We start from the raw sequence: 14,450 nt of genomic DNA on the forward strand, positions 1-14,450 counted from the left end.
TTTACTGTAATATTTTGTGTTTTTATTGTGTATTTTATGATATATGTGTGCAATTTTATTGTAGCTGCCCTGAGTGCCCTATTGTAGGGTAGAAGGGCGGGAAAGAAATATTTCAAATAAATAATTAAATAAATAAATAGTTGAATGGTTAATCAGATGCCCGTGGGAAGCCCACAAGCAGAACAAGACCTCAGTAGCAACTGATATTCAGAGTATGAACTATTTTAACTTTGTTTTAATGTAATTGTCTTGTATAAGGATTTGTAACATTGTTTGCCTGTAACAGATTGGGTCTATGACCGTAAATAAACAACTAACTGATATTCAGAGGCATACTGCTACTGATAGTAGAGGATAATATAGCCATAAAGACCAGTAATCTATATAAAAAACTGGATAGGGGATATGGATATGTTTTCTCCCTTTCCAGTGATATATAACAACTCTGAGCTATCCAATAAAGCTGAATGTTGAAAAATTCAGGACAGATGAAGGAAAGTACTTCATCCACCACCTAGTTATGTATTTCACTACATCACAAGATTAGTGATGGCCACCAACTTGGATGACTTTATAAGAGGATTAATCTAATTCATGGAGGATAAGGCTACTAGCTGTGTTGGTTCTCACCTCCACTGCCGGAGGCAATTGCTGGGAGTCACAAGTATGGAGAATGCTGTTGCATTCAGGTCCTACTTTTGGACTCCCTTTGGGAATCTGATTGGCCACTCAGTTCTCAGAGCAGTTTAACAATCATTCCTTCTTCCCAGGGAACTCTGGGAATGTAGCTCTGTGATGGAAATAGGAGTCTCCTAACAACTCCCAGCACCCTTAACAAACTGCAGTTCCCAGGATTCTTTGGGAGAAGCCTTGACTATTTAAAGTGGTATGATAACTGCTTTAAAAGTCTAGTTCAAATGGAGCCTATGACGGTAGATATGAACTGAAGAGCAGAGTCCCCTTGCACCTCAGAATGCTTGTGTGTCTTAATATAATCTGGCAGGAGAACATTTTCACTGGTTTCCAGAACATTCCACTTAGTGGTCTACCAGAGAGCCCAGGAGAGTTGCATATGATGACATATTAGGTAGCTTACCTTAATGTGAACTACAGCAGCATCTTTTGGCTCACAAGGACAAGAAACTGCTCTGCTGCCTGACAACTGCCGGTCCCCTTTAAACATGTATGTTTGTTTATTTAGAACATGTCCATCTTCTATCCAAAAGAATTCTAGGCAGCTTACAAAAATGTAAAACCACAACATTAAACAACAGCACACATCTATCTAGTATAAGTTGTGACTGAAATGTCTTTAGGGATTTCTGCTCCCTTTCCTCCTTCCTTTCCTCAGCCTCTTAAGTGGTTTGCTGGGCAACTGGAAGCCACAATTTTATGTTTTAGCCCATATGTGGAAATGTATAGAGCACTCTGAGGAGAGTGATATCTCAACAACATGCCCCTAAAGAAATGTACCAAGTAAGTCCTGCCTTTTTCTTCCCCGGTCATGTTTTTAGGGCCCATCATTCTTCAGAATATACAGAAGTCATAATGCATTTGGCTGTTTGGACTTTTATGGGCATATTATTTATCATCCACATTCATTGTCTCATGGAATCTACCCTAGTTTTTTTTTAGAGAGAGAGAGAGAGAAAGAAAGAAGAATGCACATTCATGATTCAGAAAGGTTTGCTGCCAATTTGGTTCTTAAAGCCTGGGAACAAAGACATTTTTTTCTTTGGTTAGTTTATGAACTTAGCAGTGCCTTTTAAAATCTTGCTTAGAGAGAGATTTTTTGTTGCTGTAATTTTTCTGATTTCCCTGTTCTTTGTCAATCTTGTGATAGGTCAGACTTTCAAACTGACAGACTATGTGACAATTCAAAAATAAAAGTGTCCATTAAGTAATTATACTTGATAAACATTTTTTTCAAAAACAAGAAACACCCTGAAATATATGGTTTTGGTTTTGTTCTGCTACAGACTTTTGTTAAGGTGAAGCAATGCAGTAGGAAATTCTGTTGAGACAAAATTTATAACACACACAAAAACCTCCCTTTTTATTGTGTGCTTCCTTGTCTCAGTCCTAAAATTGTTCTGAACCCAGAAGCTTTTCCTTCCTGACAAGTAGCACCCTTTGCAGGCTGAAAGAAGAAAAGGAACGGAAGCTCTCAGAGGCCCACTGACAAATGCCCCGAAACTCACTTTTTTCAGATGTTAAATCCAGGCACGCATTTGTGCATGCTGCCGCATGATCAAATTCACCAAGGATTTAAACTGTCTGTAACCATGTGTTGAATTATGGCCTAGCTTGTGATTCCTTGGTTACACTCACTGGCCATGATCCAGACAGCCCATTTATGCATATGCAAGGTGATGTTCCATTAAAAAAATACAAGAAGAAAGGCTAAATGAGCACATGTATGCTTCTCTGGATTGCAGCCATTTGGCAGAAGGTATAAGACTTGGCAGTATGAGCATATTTAAAGTATTGTGATTTTTAGATCTGCTTTTATATATACATGTGTAGTACTGAAGAAGGCACATGATACTGGTGATATGAGTTATAATGCCATATTTATTTATTTAGATCCCAGCTTTCCACTTAAGAAATCTACAAGGCAGCTTACAGTTTTAAGTACACAATAATAAATAACCATTACAGGGTCTAAAAAGAGAATGAGTAGTATAAGAATAGCAGCAGAACAAATACTTTGAAACCAGCATTGTGATCCCTTAAATGTTATGGCGAGGTACCATTTAGTAGCCTGGCTGCTGTATTTTGAATCAGTTGGTGTGGTCCCCTGATTAGCCAAGCCAAACAGCTTTTAGTCTGCTTTTTAGAACACTGGCAGTTGGTTCTTACTGAGCATGCCTGTGCTATCGTAGACTCCAATGTTAATTTTCTTAAATTAAGTAAAAATCAGCTATGCATTTTTAAAAAAATTTAAACCGCAGAAGATGAAGGTCAGTGTATGGGGCAAGAGTAATAGGATTAGAGGTACTCTGTGAACATGGCTGATTTTTAATTAATTTGAACAGATTATGAGACCACTGTTTTAGACTTTCTGGATTCTTTCTGAGTGTTTTGTGTATTACCATGAAAGCTTAGAGGGTTATTAAGCAAGTGTTTCTGAGTTCAGGACTACAGGTGTTGTTTTTGAAATGAGCTTATGGGAAGCAGTAGAACGGCATGGGGGTATTTTCAATTTAACATTACAGAATGTGAAAATACATGCAGGGTATAGTGTTCAGCCACTCTTGTGGCTGTATAATCCTTCTGCATTTTATTTATTGTGTTTTATTCAATTAATTTCAAGAAAATATGAACTGAGTACTCCTCACTCTGGGTCTTTTAGTGGGAACAAAAGCTGTTGCACCTCGATCCATAAACCAATTAAGTCTGTGTTTTAATCTCATTGAAGTGGATCTAAATAATCTTAAATCCTAATTATTTTGTTTGAGAACCAAGCTGGTCTGTATCAGTGTAGAATACACTGTAGCCCAGCCTTGTGAATAAGCCCACAAGAGTTACTAGCCTGCTGGGACCTGGCAGAGAGGGACCAGAAGCCCACTCTTTTCAATATGGGCTCAGATGAGGGGCTTTCCCTCCTCTTGCAATCCACATTTTGTCCTGAGCTGAGAAGAGCAGTGAAGTGCTCTGTGTCTCCACCATCAGCACTCTCACTCACCTGCATGCAATTCCAATGTGATAAAAAGAGTAAGTTTTAAGGTTTTTTGGTACGGCATGGTATGGACAGAATCCTCATAGGACTTTAATAAGTAGTAGGAACAGAGCTTAGCAGATCCTGTGTATACATTTATATTCTGTAGGGCCTACACAGGAAGCATCTTCCACTGGTTCTTCTTGGGGCTTTTCCCATTAAAGCAGATTGCCCAGAAATTGAACTAGGGTGGCTGCTTACAGACTGAAAAGAAAAATGCATCACCAAAAGAAGAAGGGGCTTTGATTTGCATAAAGTTTGCATATGCTAATTTAAATGTATATATGTAATCACTATAATTTAAATAGGAATACAATGCATATCACAGCAGTGGAGAAGATTGTGATCAGGGCAACTTCAAGGCCCCTGCTCTCCCTTTTTATGGCTCTTTATTTTTAAACCAGACTTGGACTAGACACCTCTTCAAATAGAGGACTGTCATCTACAAAGTAGGATCCATGGCCACCCTAATCAGAACTGAAAATGTAAAAGCTGCATTTTCATATCATATCTAGTTCAATGGTAGATACAGTAAAAATTTGTCTTCCTTTGCTGTTTGTTTGGTGTGATTAGTAATCTAATAATGCTTTTCAGGAGCATCACATTTGTTTAACAAGAATAACTGAAACGCTGCCCAACATGCATCACTGCAACTTGTGTCATGTTTCATGAATACAGACGATTGTCAGAAAGACAACTATAAACATTCTGCTTCAGGGAAAAATGTGATCTTTGCAAATACTATTTTCTGAAAGCAAAAATATTTAGATTTAGAAAAAGCAAAGGTATGCATTTATGCTGCAATAGATTTATTTTCTGCTGCTGCTACCTTCAGTAACTTGCATTCTGTCTTTTGAAATGATGTCACATTTCTAGAAAAAAGTTACATAGTGATTTATGTTTTACCCAAAGGTTTCTCACTGTTAACAGTAAGCAATATTGATGGTAGCCTGAAACAGCATAGCCATTTTTATTTGTCTCAGCTGGGGTGTGTGTGTGTGGAATCCAAAGGTGAAAGGTCTCATTCTCTGTACAGGTCCTATGGTAACTATTTGCACTTTAAATGGTTGAGGGCATGCACTGTTATGATCATCTTTGTACTTTGATTAATGTAAATTATTGTTTTTCTTAAAACCAAACCATTTAGCTACCTAAAGCAAATGGAACAAAGCATGCTATTTTGATAAACCTCTGAGAACAATTTTAACTGATCATGAAGCTCATTTTACGTCTACTGTAGAAAAGCAGTTTATCTTAGCCACTTTTTCCTTCCTCAGTGGAAATTCTCTTATTAAATATAAACGAGCTGTGCAGAAAAGTTTTATCTAGAGCACAAAGTAATAATCCACCATGAATCTACCACTCAGTGTCTTTTTATGAAGGTTTTCAGCAATGCAAAGAATGAATTTGGTGTGTGTGTGAAAGCTGGTGCATTTTATTGGATGAAGTATAAGACATGCAAATTTTTCATTTTTTAAAAGAAAAACATACAAGAGAACGCATGTTTGTAATGAAATCTGCTTATATGTGAAATGTTCATTATTTCTTTTTCTGATTAAGTATGTTTTTTTCTTTCAGTTTTAACTTATATAGAATGTATGTATAGAATAAATGATAGCGTATTCTGCATTGGAAGAGGAACTTGGACAATCAAGAACCATGGTCACTAGAAATTGTTGGGTTTTTTTTCTGCTCTGCAGTCTGATAATAAAATGATATAATGCTCAGAATTTGTATGTCTCATTGAAAGTGTTCAGTGCACTTCACACACATGATGTCAGTAATCCCAGTGAAGCAGATTGTGCATAGTAGGTAGCGCTGTGAAGTTGTTTCTGAGTGGTAGATTCATTTAGTGAAGCAGAGTATTCAAAATATTAATGACTGGTATTACATCTAAAAGTGGTCTGATGGCAATACATATTGACTGAGCACCCTACTTAGCATCTGAAGGGCTTTGAAATGATGTAGTTAACTGGGACAGGGATCCAGGCACTGGGGTTCCCAATTTCTGTTGTGAAGCAACGCATCTGTTTACCAGGAGTTATCTTCTGTATGTGAATATATTTCAGTCCTAAGTCACTGCACCTGTTGCCGGGAGGTATTTATTCCAATAACTTGCCTAAAGCACAGGGAGTTGTTGCTTGACATTTTATAGCTAAAAAAACCACAAAACTGTCTTTTCAAAATCATTTGTTCAGCAAGGAGAAAACGGAGCAAAACAGTTCATTTTATCCTAAGCGCTGCTATTTGGCAGTATTCACATTTGCACGGCACAAAGCTGCAATATTGATTTTTCGCTCACAGGGCCTCCCAACAGTTCTTTTTTTATTATTATTGTCAGGGTTGCAAGATGGATTGAATTACAGTCTGCTTCTTGAAACGCTTACTTTTGCCTTTGTTGGTAGGGGGGAAATGCTAAAAATAAGGATCACAGCACTCACTGGAAGGCTTTTCATTTATAGGTAGTTATATTTACATATGTTAATGATAATGGTGACATGGTGAAGATTTCATAGAGGGCTTGCCTTTGCTCATGCTGCATCATTTTGCATAAATTGTCTTTCTAAAATGTGGCTCCGAAAGAAAGAAAGAAAGAAAGAAAGAAAGAAAGAAAGAAAGAAAGAAAGAAAGAAGTGAGCTGACTCTTGCTAGGGAATTTATGAGATCTTAACCTTACTATTATTTTCTATATTTGAGTTGCCCAAAAATAGATCACAGGCAGCAATCTAGGTTAAAGAGTAGTACTCTTAAGAAAGCATTCTGTACCTACCCTTACCCCCTATCTTTTCTATCCATTGTCCCTCATCCAATACACGTACGTTGTTGAACAAGTGTAGTGAACTGGTCTATAGTCAACGTTTGTTTTCAGCTTCTCATAAGCAAACTAGACTGACATAATAGTTTTGTTGGTATGTCATTTTTCCATTTTACACAGTTTGTATGATTGTATTTTCAGCTAAGGCTTGGCACAGAACCAGAGCTTGTCAGATTACTTTTAAAAAGTAATACAGTTACAGTTACATGGCCCAAAAAGTAGTAATTACCGTTACAATTACAATTGCTCTGAAAGTAACTACTTTACTGTTCCTCCAAAGTAATCACTACAATTACATTTCAGTTACTTTAAAAAAACACCTACAAGGTGCTGGCCTTGGCTGCTGCACAACTAAGTAGCCTAAAACAACAGTAAAAATAAGCAAACACATACAGAGGTAGTAGAATAATTATTTTTATTCAGAAGATAGCAATGGTGGTCTCTCTGCTGGTAAGGGTGATGGGGAGGGAGGCTGAGGTCACTACTCAGATCTTTGCATGCCAAACCAAGTGCAACCCCCCCCCCTCAGCCAGCCAGCATAATCTCTGTCTCTTAACCACCTCCCGGATCCTGCCCTGCCATCAACTAAGGGACACTCACTCAAGCAAACATTTCCCCCTGAGATGCAAAAAAGTTAAAATACTGCAAATGCATAACAGTAGCCAGAGAGGGTGGTGGAGGCCACTTTGTGTGCCAAGTGCAAACACAGTACAGGAGGGGCCCGCTTTACAGCGTTTTGCTAATACAATGGTCTCAATTAGACGCAATTAGACTAAAGCCCCACTCATACGGTGCTTTTTCTGCTTTTACGGCGGTTTTCGGGCATTGTGTGCCATTCTATTCAATGGGTTCCGCTTTACAGCAGTTTTTACTTTACAGCGGGGGTCTGGAACGTAACCCACTGTATGAGTGGGGCCCTACTGTATTCTCTCTCTCTCTCTCTCTCTCTCTCTCTCTTTCTCTCTCACTCACTCACTCACTCACTCACTCACACTCTCTCTCTCTCTCTCTCTCTCTCTCACACACACACACAGAGAGAGGGGATCCTTTCCCCCTCCACTCCATTCTTTTCCAATGCAGTCCAACTCACCCTTCTACCAGACTGGGGTAAGTTGGATGCTAGGCTCCTGTCTGCTCTGGACTCTGCCAAGCTCTGCTGGCAGCAGCCCTCCACCAGGCTCTGCTGGCAGCAGCCCTCCGCCATGGTGGAGATGTGGCTCTACCAGGAGCCTCCTGGCACCACCGTGGGTCTGCTGGGGATGGCCAGCATGGCAGATGATGGCCTGGCAGATTCTAGCGGAAGGCCCGAAAATGGGGCTTTCCAGAGGCATGGCAGGGGAGGAGCAGCGTGAGGGAGGACTCATGCAAGATTCGTCTCGTTTTCAGACCCCTCCCCCAGGTCCCAATCCCCCGTCAAACTCTACCGGCCAAAATGCAATATGGTGGACTATAATAACTACCTTACAGGGTTATTGAAAGGATTCCAATTAGATAAGTTCATGTGAAGTGCTTGGAACAATGAAAGCACTACTCAGATATTAAGTATTATTGTCAGAGCAGTTAAGTTAATGGCATTAAAGGGAACCATGACACCTCTGCCTGGAAAACCAGACCGATGTTGCAGCAGATCAGCTAATGGCATCAAGAGGGGCTGGCCACAGAGAGGGGCTGCAAGAGGGAAAATGTTAGAGAACATCAAGATTTTATGCAATATAAAAATACAGCCCATTGTACTGATGGGCTATATAGATACAAGTTGGCAATATTATATAGAGTGACATCATCAGAAGGAACAACTCTCAGAATTCTTACACCTCTCAAGTCTAAGAAAGTATATGGATGAGCTGTGCTGGATCTCCTTCAGCTGCTTCTGTTCCTGTGATTTTCTGTAAGAGCTGAACAGATGATTGGCTGGCCCTTTAGTATGAATGTATGAACATTGCTTTCTAAATTATTACAATGGTTGCTTTGGTTGTTCTTCTCACACTACCCCATGTGTCCCCAGACATCAAATGCTACATCATTGCATTCTGAACTTGCTTACACAGTCTCTGTCCAGTCATTAATCAGATGCTGCCACCCTTGTTTCTGTGAGCTGCTTAGGGGAAAACCATATTTTCATCACTCCCCAGTCTTTGTCACATGTCTTGAAAAGAGCAAATGTGGTGCAATAAATTGTATTTGGGTTTTAATATGGGACTCTAACATTCCAATCCATACTGAGCTGCAAAGTGCATTAACGTGGCTTTTTGGGCAAGCCAGAGCCTCTCAGTCAAACATGCCTCACAGGGTGAGGATTGCATGAAAAATGGATTTCCATATCTTTTTATTTATTCATTTATTTATTATTTGATTTTTATCCCACCCTTCCTCCCAGCAGGAGCCCATCTTTTGTGTATTGGGAATAGCTACAGAAATAATGTGAACACCTGTAAAGTGCTATCCTCTTTCTCCCGTTTTGTTTTTTCTGATGTGAACCTGCTCTGTAGTGAGCTGAAGTATTTATCCATTGTACTGTCACACAGTATTTAAAGCATGCTCATCATGTGGATATTTTTAAAGCCTTAACTGAATCACTCTTAAGAGCAATCCTATGCATGTGTCCTCAGAAGTAGAGTTCAGTGGGGCTCACTTCTGGGTAGACATGCATTGGATTGTACTATTGCCTTCTCTATCCTAATTGTGTCAAAGAGTGTGTGTGTGTGTGTGTGTGTTTGTGTAAGAGACGTCTTAAAAGATAAAAGGAGCTGTATTCTAATAAATAAGAATAATTGTCTTATCTAGCCCACTACTGTCAATTCTGGAGCCCAGTCATTGGTGTCCTTTTAATTTGGGGTGGTTTGGATTCAGTCCATTAGCCTAGCCCCTGTCGTGTTTTTAGAAGGGGCAAGTCAAAATGTTAACAATATTTCATTTACTTTACCAGTGAAATAAAGAAGTAGCACACTATTACTCATTTACAGATAGAAAATGAATGACCTCAAAGGAACTCAGTGACTCCATGGTCTAACATGGAGAGAACAGCCCAGATAGATTATTTAAGCTGGGGATGGGGAACTTGTTGCCCTCCAGCTGCTGTTGAACTCCATGTCCTATCAGCTCCAAACAGCATGGCCAATGCTGACAAGATTGACAAGAGTTGTATTCCAGCAACATCTGGAGGGCCTCAGGTTCCTCTTCCCTGATTTAAGCACTTGCCTAAGCCATACGTTACATGGAATGGTATGCAGGTAATAAGCCAGTGTGGTGTAGTAGTTAAGGTGTTGGACTACGACCTGGGAGACCAGGGTTCGAATCCCCACACAGCCATGAAGCTCACTGGGTGACCTTGGGCCAGTCACTGCCTCTCAGCCTCAGAGGAAGGCAATGGTAAACCCCCTCTGAATACAGCTTACCATGAAAACCCTATTCATAGGGTCGCCATACGTTGGGATCAACTTGAAGGCAATCCATTTCATTTTTCAATAACTGGGCTGGCAGAGGACGGTTGGATCACACTGTTCCCTCCTCTGTGTCTGCTACAGAAACTAAGCAGACTGTAAAAGAAAGAAGTCCTTTCTTCCATGCCCAGCACAGCAATGCAGTGGGCTGCTGCAATAGGAGTTTTCTCTCCCTCTTCTGCCAGCCCACAACAATGGTAAAAATGTTGCAGGCTTGTTTTGTAGGCTTATTTACACAAAATGGAATAGTTGGTACAGATTGTCCTGCTCTGTTTGTTCAGTCACCACTCAAGGTCTACAGTTTTCAGTCAGCCCATACTGATCTCCAGTTACTCTGCTACATGCTAACTCAGTTGTGTGTATGGTGAAATGGTACTCATAGTGTTGACTTTAGTATGTGCCACCATGGAAGTAGGTTCCTCTTTCAGTAATGTAGTAAACTATGCCAGTGCTTCAAGAAGATAAGTCCTGGTCCAATTGTTGCTGTAATTTATACTTTCTGCTTTGGAAATCCAGGTGTACCTTTGCAGTGGTTATTTAGTAATGAGGCAAATGGTGCTTTGTGCGTGCTTAAAGCTTTTCTCTTTGTTGAGTTACAAGCTTCAGGATAGTTTAAGGATAAAAAAAAAGTTACAGAGGTAAACCTTCATAATAAACCCCTTCTCCTCCAACTTCATGATGAAGTTTCTGGTTTAGCTGCCCCAGACTAACCATGAGCTTGTAAACAAGGTTTATTCTATGGTTTATGACTTGTAATTTGTCTGTGAAAGCTAAACCATGGGTAAGGACAGCTCACTAAGCCAAACCACACAGCGCAATGCAGTGCAATGTAGCAACAGAATGAATGGGGAGGAGCAAAGTAGCCATGATCTCATCTAGTATCATTTTGATACTAAGCCATGGTTTGGCTTAAAGGAGGTGTGGGGAACCTTTGACCCTCCAGATGTTGCTGAACTACAACTCCCATAATCCCTGGCCATTGACCATGGTTACTGGGGCTGATCACCACGCCTGGGTTAGCATGATGTGCGAACCAGACCATTGTCAGAGGAGGAAGGAATCCCCCATAGTCTATTCAAATGTGGCAGACTGGCTATACAGAGTCAAAATGTAGCTCAACAGGATACCCACTGAAAGTTACATCAGGTAGCTAAATGATGATAGCAACTTCTTTTAAAGAAAAAAGCTTATCTTAATAAAATCAACCATAATTCTCAGAAAAACTATTATTTTCAAAGGGAAAAAATGGATGTCAAAACATGTACACCATATACATATAGGCACACGGAATACAAGATGAAAGGAGCAAAAAGAAGGAAGAAGCAAGAGAAAGATTAAGACCCACACTGGTTTTAGGTTACAGAGTTTATTAGGCCTGTTAATTTTTCTTGTTTTTTTCACAAGTAGGTGCCCTGCCTCTCTATTATTTTGAATCAGGGGGTAAGGAAAGCTGTGTGAGGGCTTGCTATGTAAACACTGCAGAATGTTTTAAGTGCGATAGTTAGCTGGGGGGGGGGAGTAGGGAAAATAAATAGGACTGATTGCACAGCTCTCAGTTTTAAAATAAAGCCATTCCAACAGTTGACCCAGTCCCAGAGATGTAGAGAGCCAATAATAAACATCTGGTGAAAATAATTAATGTAATTTAATTTAATTGTGGCCGTCATAGAACACAAAGTAAAGCTAGTTAAGCAGGTTGAAAGTCTGGTTGTAAACCTGCTGGCCAAAATGTGACCCAGCCATTCGGCCGCCATTCAACATTTAATGTGAAAATTCCATTCATTGTCCTTGTGGAGTTTGACTTGTATAGGATTGAAAAGGTCCCTGTTTTCTTTTGGCCATTTCCTGTAGACTCTGATATATTATATTATATTATATTATATTATATTATATTATATTATATTATATTATATTATATTATATTATATTATATTATATTATATTATATTATACATTTAATGCATATATTAAAAACCAAGAACTCCAACTATGTGTTTATTTGCAAAATAATGTGTTCGAACAGTGGTTACATTTAAACATGTCTTGGGAAAGATAACAACCAGCTGCTTATTTTCTCCATGCATTCTCTTTCATGTATAGGATTGCATGAAGTTATCTAGTATAAACTATATATTGATTCACTAATAGGCAAAAAAACCTTGTTGTTTAAGAATGTACCTATAGCCAACAGATATTTCTATCAAACTTTAAAAAGCAGGAAATTGGGCAGCTATAGTGAATGTACCAGGGAAGCAGGAGACCTGACCTCCTCTCTGAGATGTTATTGTTATATGCCTTCAAGTCAATTATGACTTAAGGCGACCCTATGAATCTTTTTTTGGATATAGTCATAGTGTTTTCATGGTAAGAGGTATTCAGAGGTAGTTTACCATTGCCTTCCTCTAAGCCTATGGCACCTGATATTCCCAGGCAGTCTCTCATCCAAGTACTAACCAGGCCTGACCCTGCTTAGCTTCCCAGATCAGATGAGATCGGGCATGTCTGAGATATTGTACCGCCCTACAAATTTGTCAAAATGCAAACACCATTTGGTAACAAGCCTCTGAGCATATGGTGAGTGGTGGCAACACCTGTCATCTCCAAAGATGGAGAATTACATTTTTGTGGGATATATCAACTGTTTTAATATTGTTGCTTCCTACCTGCTACAACAAGATCAGCATAGTATGTCTTGTTTATGTTATTTGGGCTGATTACAGGTGCTGCCACCACATGTTACCAAATTCTTCCAAGCTGCACAGGAAGTGGATTGGACTGTGAAAGACCAACCCAAATGGAGTTTGCATTTTGACAAATTTGTAGGGCAGTACAATATCTCAGAGAGGAGTTCAGGTCTCCTGCTCCCCTGGTGTATTCACTATAGCTGCCCAAATTCCCTGCTTTTTAAAGTTTGATAAAAATATCTGTTGGCTATAGGTACGTTCTTAAACCACAAGGTTTTTTTTGCCTATTAGTGATGTTCTCTGCTTTTTAATCTGGGAACTAAGAAATGGGATCCTGTGCAAGTTTGCTGAGAATGGATTGATCATTTGCATGCATATTGAGTTCAGTGGGATTTACTCCTGCAATCATGCTTAGGATAGGTGAAACTGACCACAGGGGATGGGTAGGGGAGGAGGGGGATGGGAGCAGGCAGGAGGGGGAAGAGGAGGGCAGGTTTGATCATTTGCATGTTTGTTGAGTTCAGTGGGATTTACTCCCATGCAATCATGCTTAGGATAGGTAAAACTGACCATGGGGAGGGAGGCCTGGAGTGGGCAGGGAAGGGGGAAGAAGGAAGAAGGGAGGAGAAGAGAAGGAGGGAAAGGCAGGTCTGATCATTTGCATGCTTATTGAGTTCAATGGGATTTACCCCTTTACAATCATGCTTAGGATAGGTAAAACTGACCATAGGGGAGGAGGAGAGGGAGGGAAGAGTAGAGGGAACGGGGAAGGGGGGAGAAGGGAGCAGAAGGAGGGGGAGGGGTAAGGAGGAGATTGGAAGGGTAGGGGGAGGAGTGAAGGAAGGGGGAGAGAAGGGGCAAAAGATGATGCTTAGGATAGGTAAAACTGATCATGGGGAGGGAGCCCTGGAGTGGGCAGGGGAGGAGGAAGAAGGAAGAGGGGAAGAGAGGAGGTAGGGGGAGGAGGGGAGGGCAGGTCTGATCATTTGCTTGCTTATTGAGTTCAATGGGATTCATTCCTGTACAATCATGTTTAGGATAGGTAAAACTAACCATGGGGGAGGAGGGGGAGGGAGGGTGGAGAGGGAGAGGGTGGAGGAGATTGGATAGGTGGTCACTGGGCACAGGGGAAGCCCCTTTCCTTTCCATTCCTTTCCTTTCCAAAAGGAAAACATTCTGAACAGTATCATTCTTTTTCAGGGTTTCCCCCTACCCTTTAATTCTACAGCAGGCACATGTAGTCCCCCAAATTTAAACCAAAGCTGCCCCTGGCAACATCCACACCAGACCTTTATTTCACTTTAGACAGTCATGGCTTCTCTCAAAGAATCCTGGGAAGTGTAGATAGTGAAGGGTGCTGAGAGTTGCTAGGAGATGCCCTGTTCACATCACACAGCTTCAATCAGAGCAGCTGACTATTAAACCACTCTGGCCACTGGAGCTCTGTCAGTGGAATAGGGGTCTCCTCTCAGCACCCTTAACAAACTACTCTTCCCAGGATTCTTTGGGGGGAGCCATGACTGTCTCACATGAAATAAAGGTCTGGTGTGGATGTGGCCCCCTGATTAGGCCAGCCAAGCAGCTGTGTCTGGCTTTTAGAACACTGACCTTTGGTTCTTACTGAGCATGCCCAGCCTTATCATTGAGTTCAATGCTAAATTTCTTAAATTAATTAAAAATCAGCCAGGCCTTTTTAAAACTTTTAAACAGCAGAGGATGACGGTCAGAGTATAGGGCAAGGTCAGTAATAGGAGTACAGATACTCTGTGAACATGGCTGATTTTTAATTA

The 14,450-nt window shown here is 40.4% G+C and overlaps 1 protein-coding gene across 19 annotated transcripts in view; it reads left to right on the forward strand.

Moving 5' to 3' along the window:
• ADGRL2 (adhesion G protein-coupled receptor L2) overlaps positions 1 to 14,450 on the forward strand; it is a 252,946-nt gene that overhangs the window by 128,456 nt on the left and 110,040 nt on the right. The gene's annotated exons all lie outside the window — the stretch shown is intronic.

Source organism: Rhineura floridana, chromosome 6, assembly GCF_030035675.1.
Source record: "Rhineura floridana isolate rRhiFlo1 chromosome 6, rRhiFlo1.hap2, whole genome shotgun sequence".
NCBI classification, from domain to species: domain Eukaryota; kingdom Metazoa; phylum Chordata; class Lepidosauria; order Squamata; family Rhineuridae; genus Rhineura; species Rhineura floridana.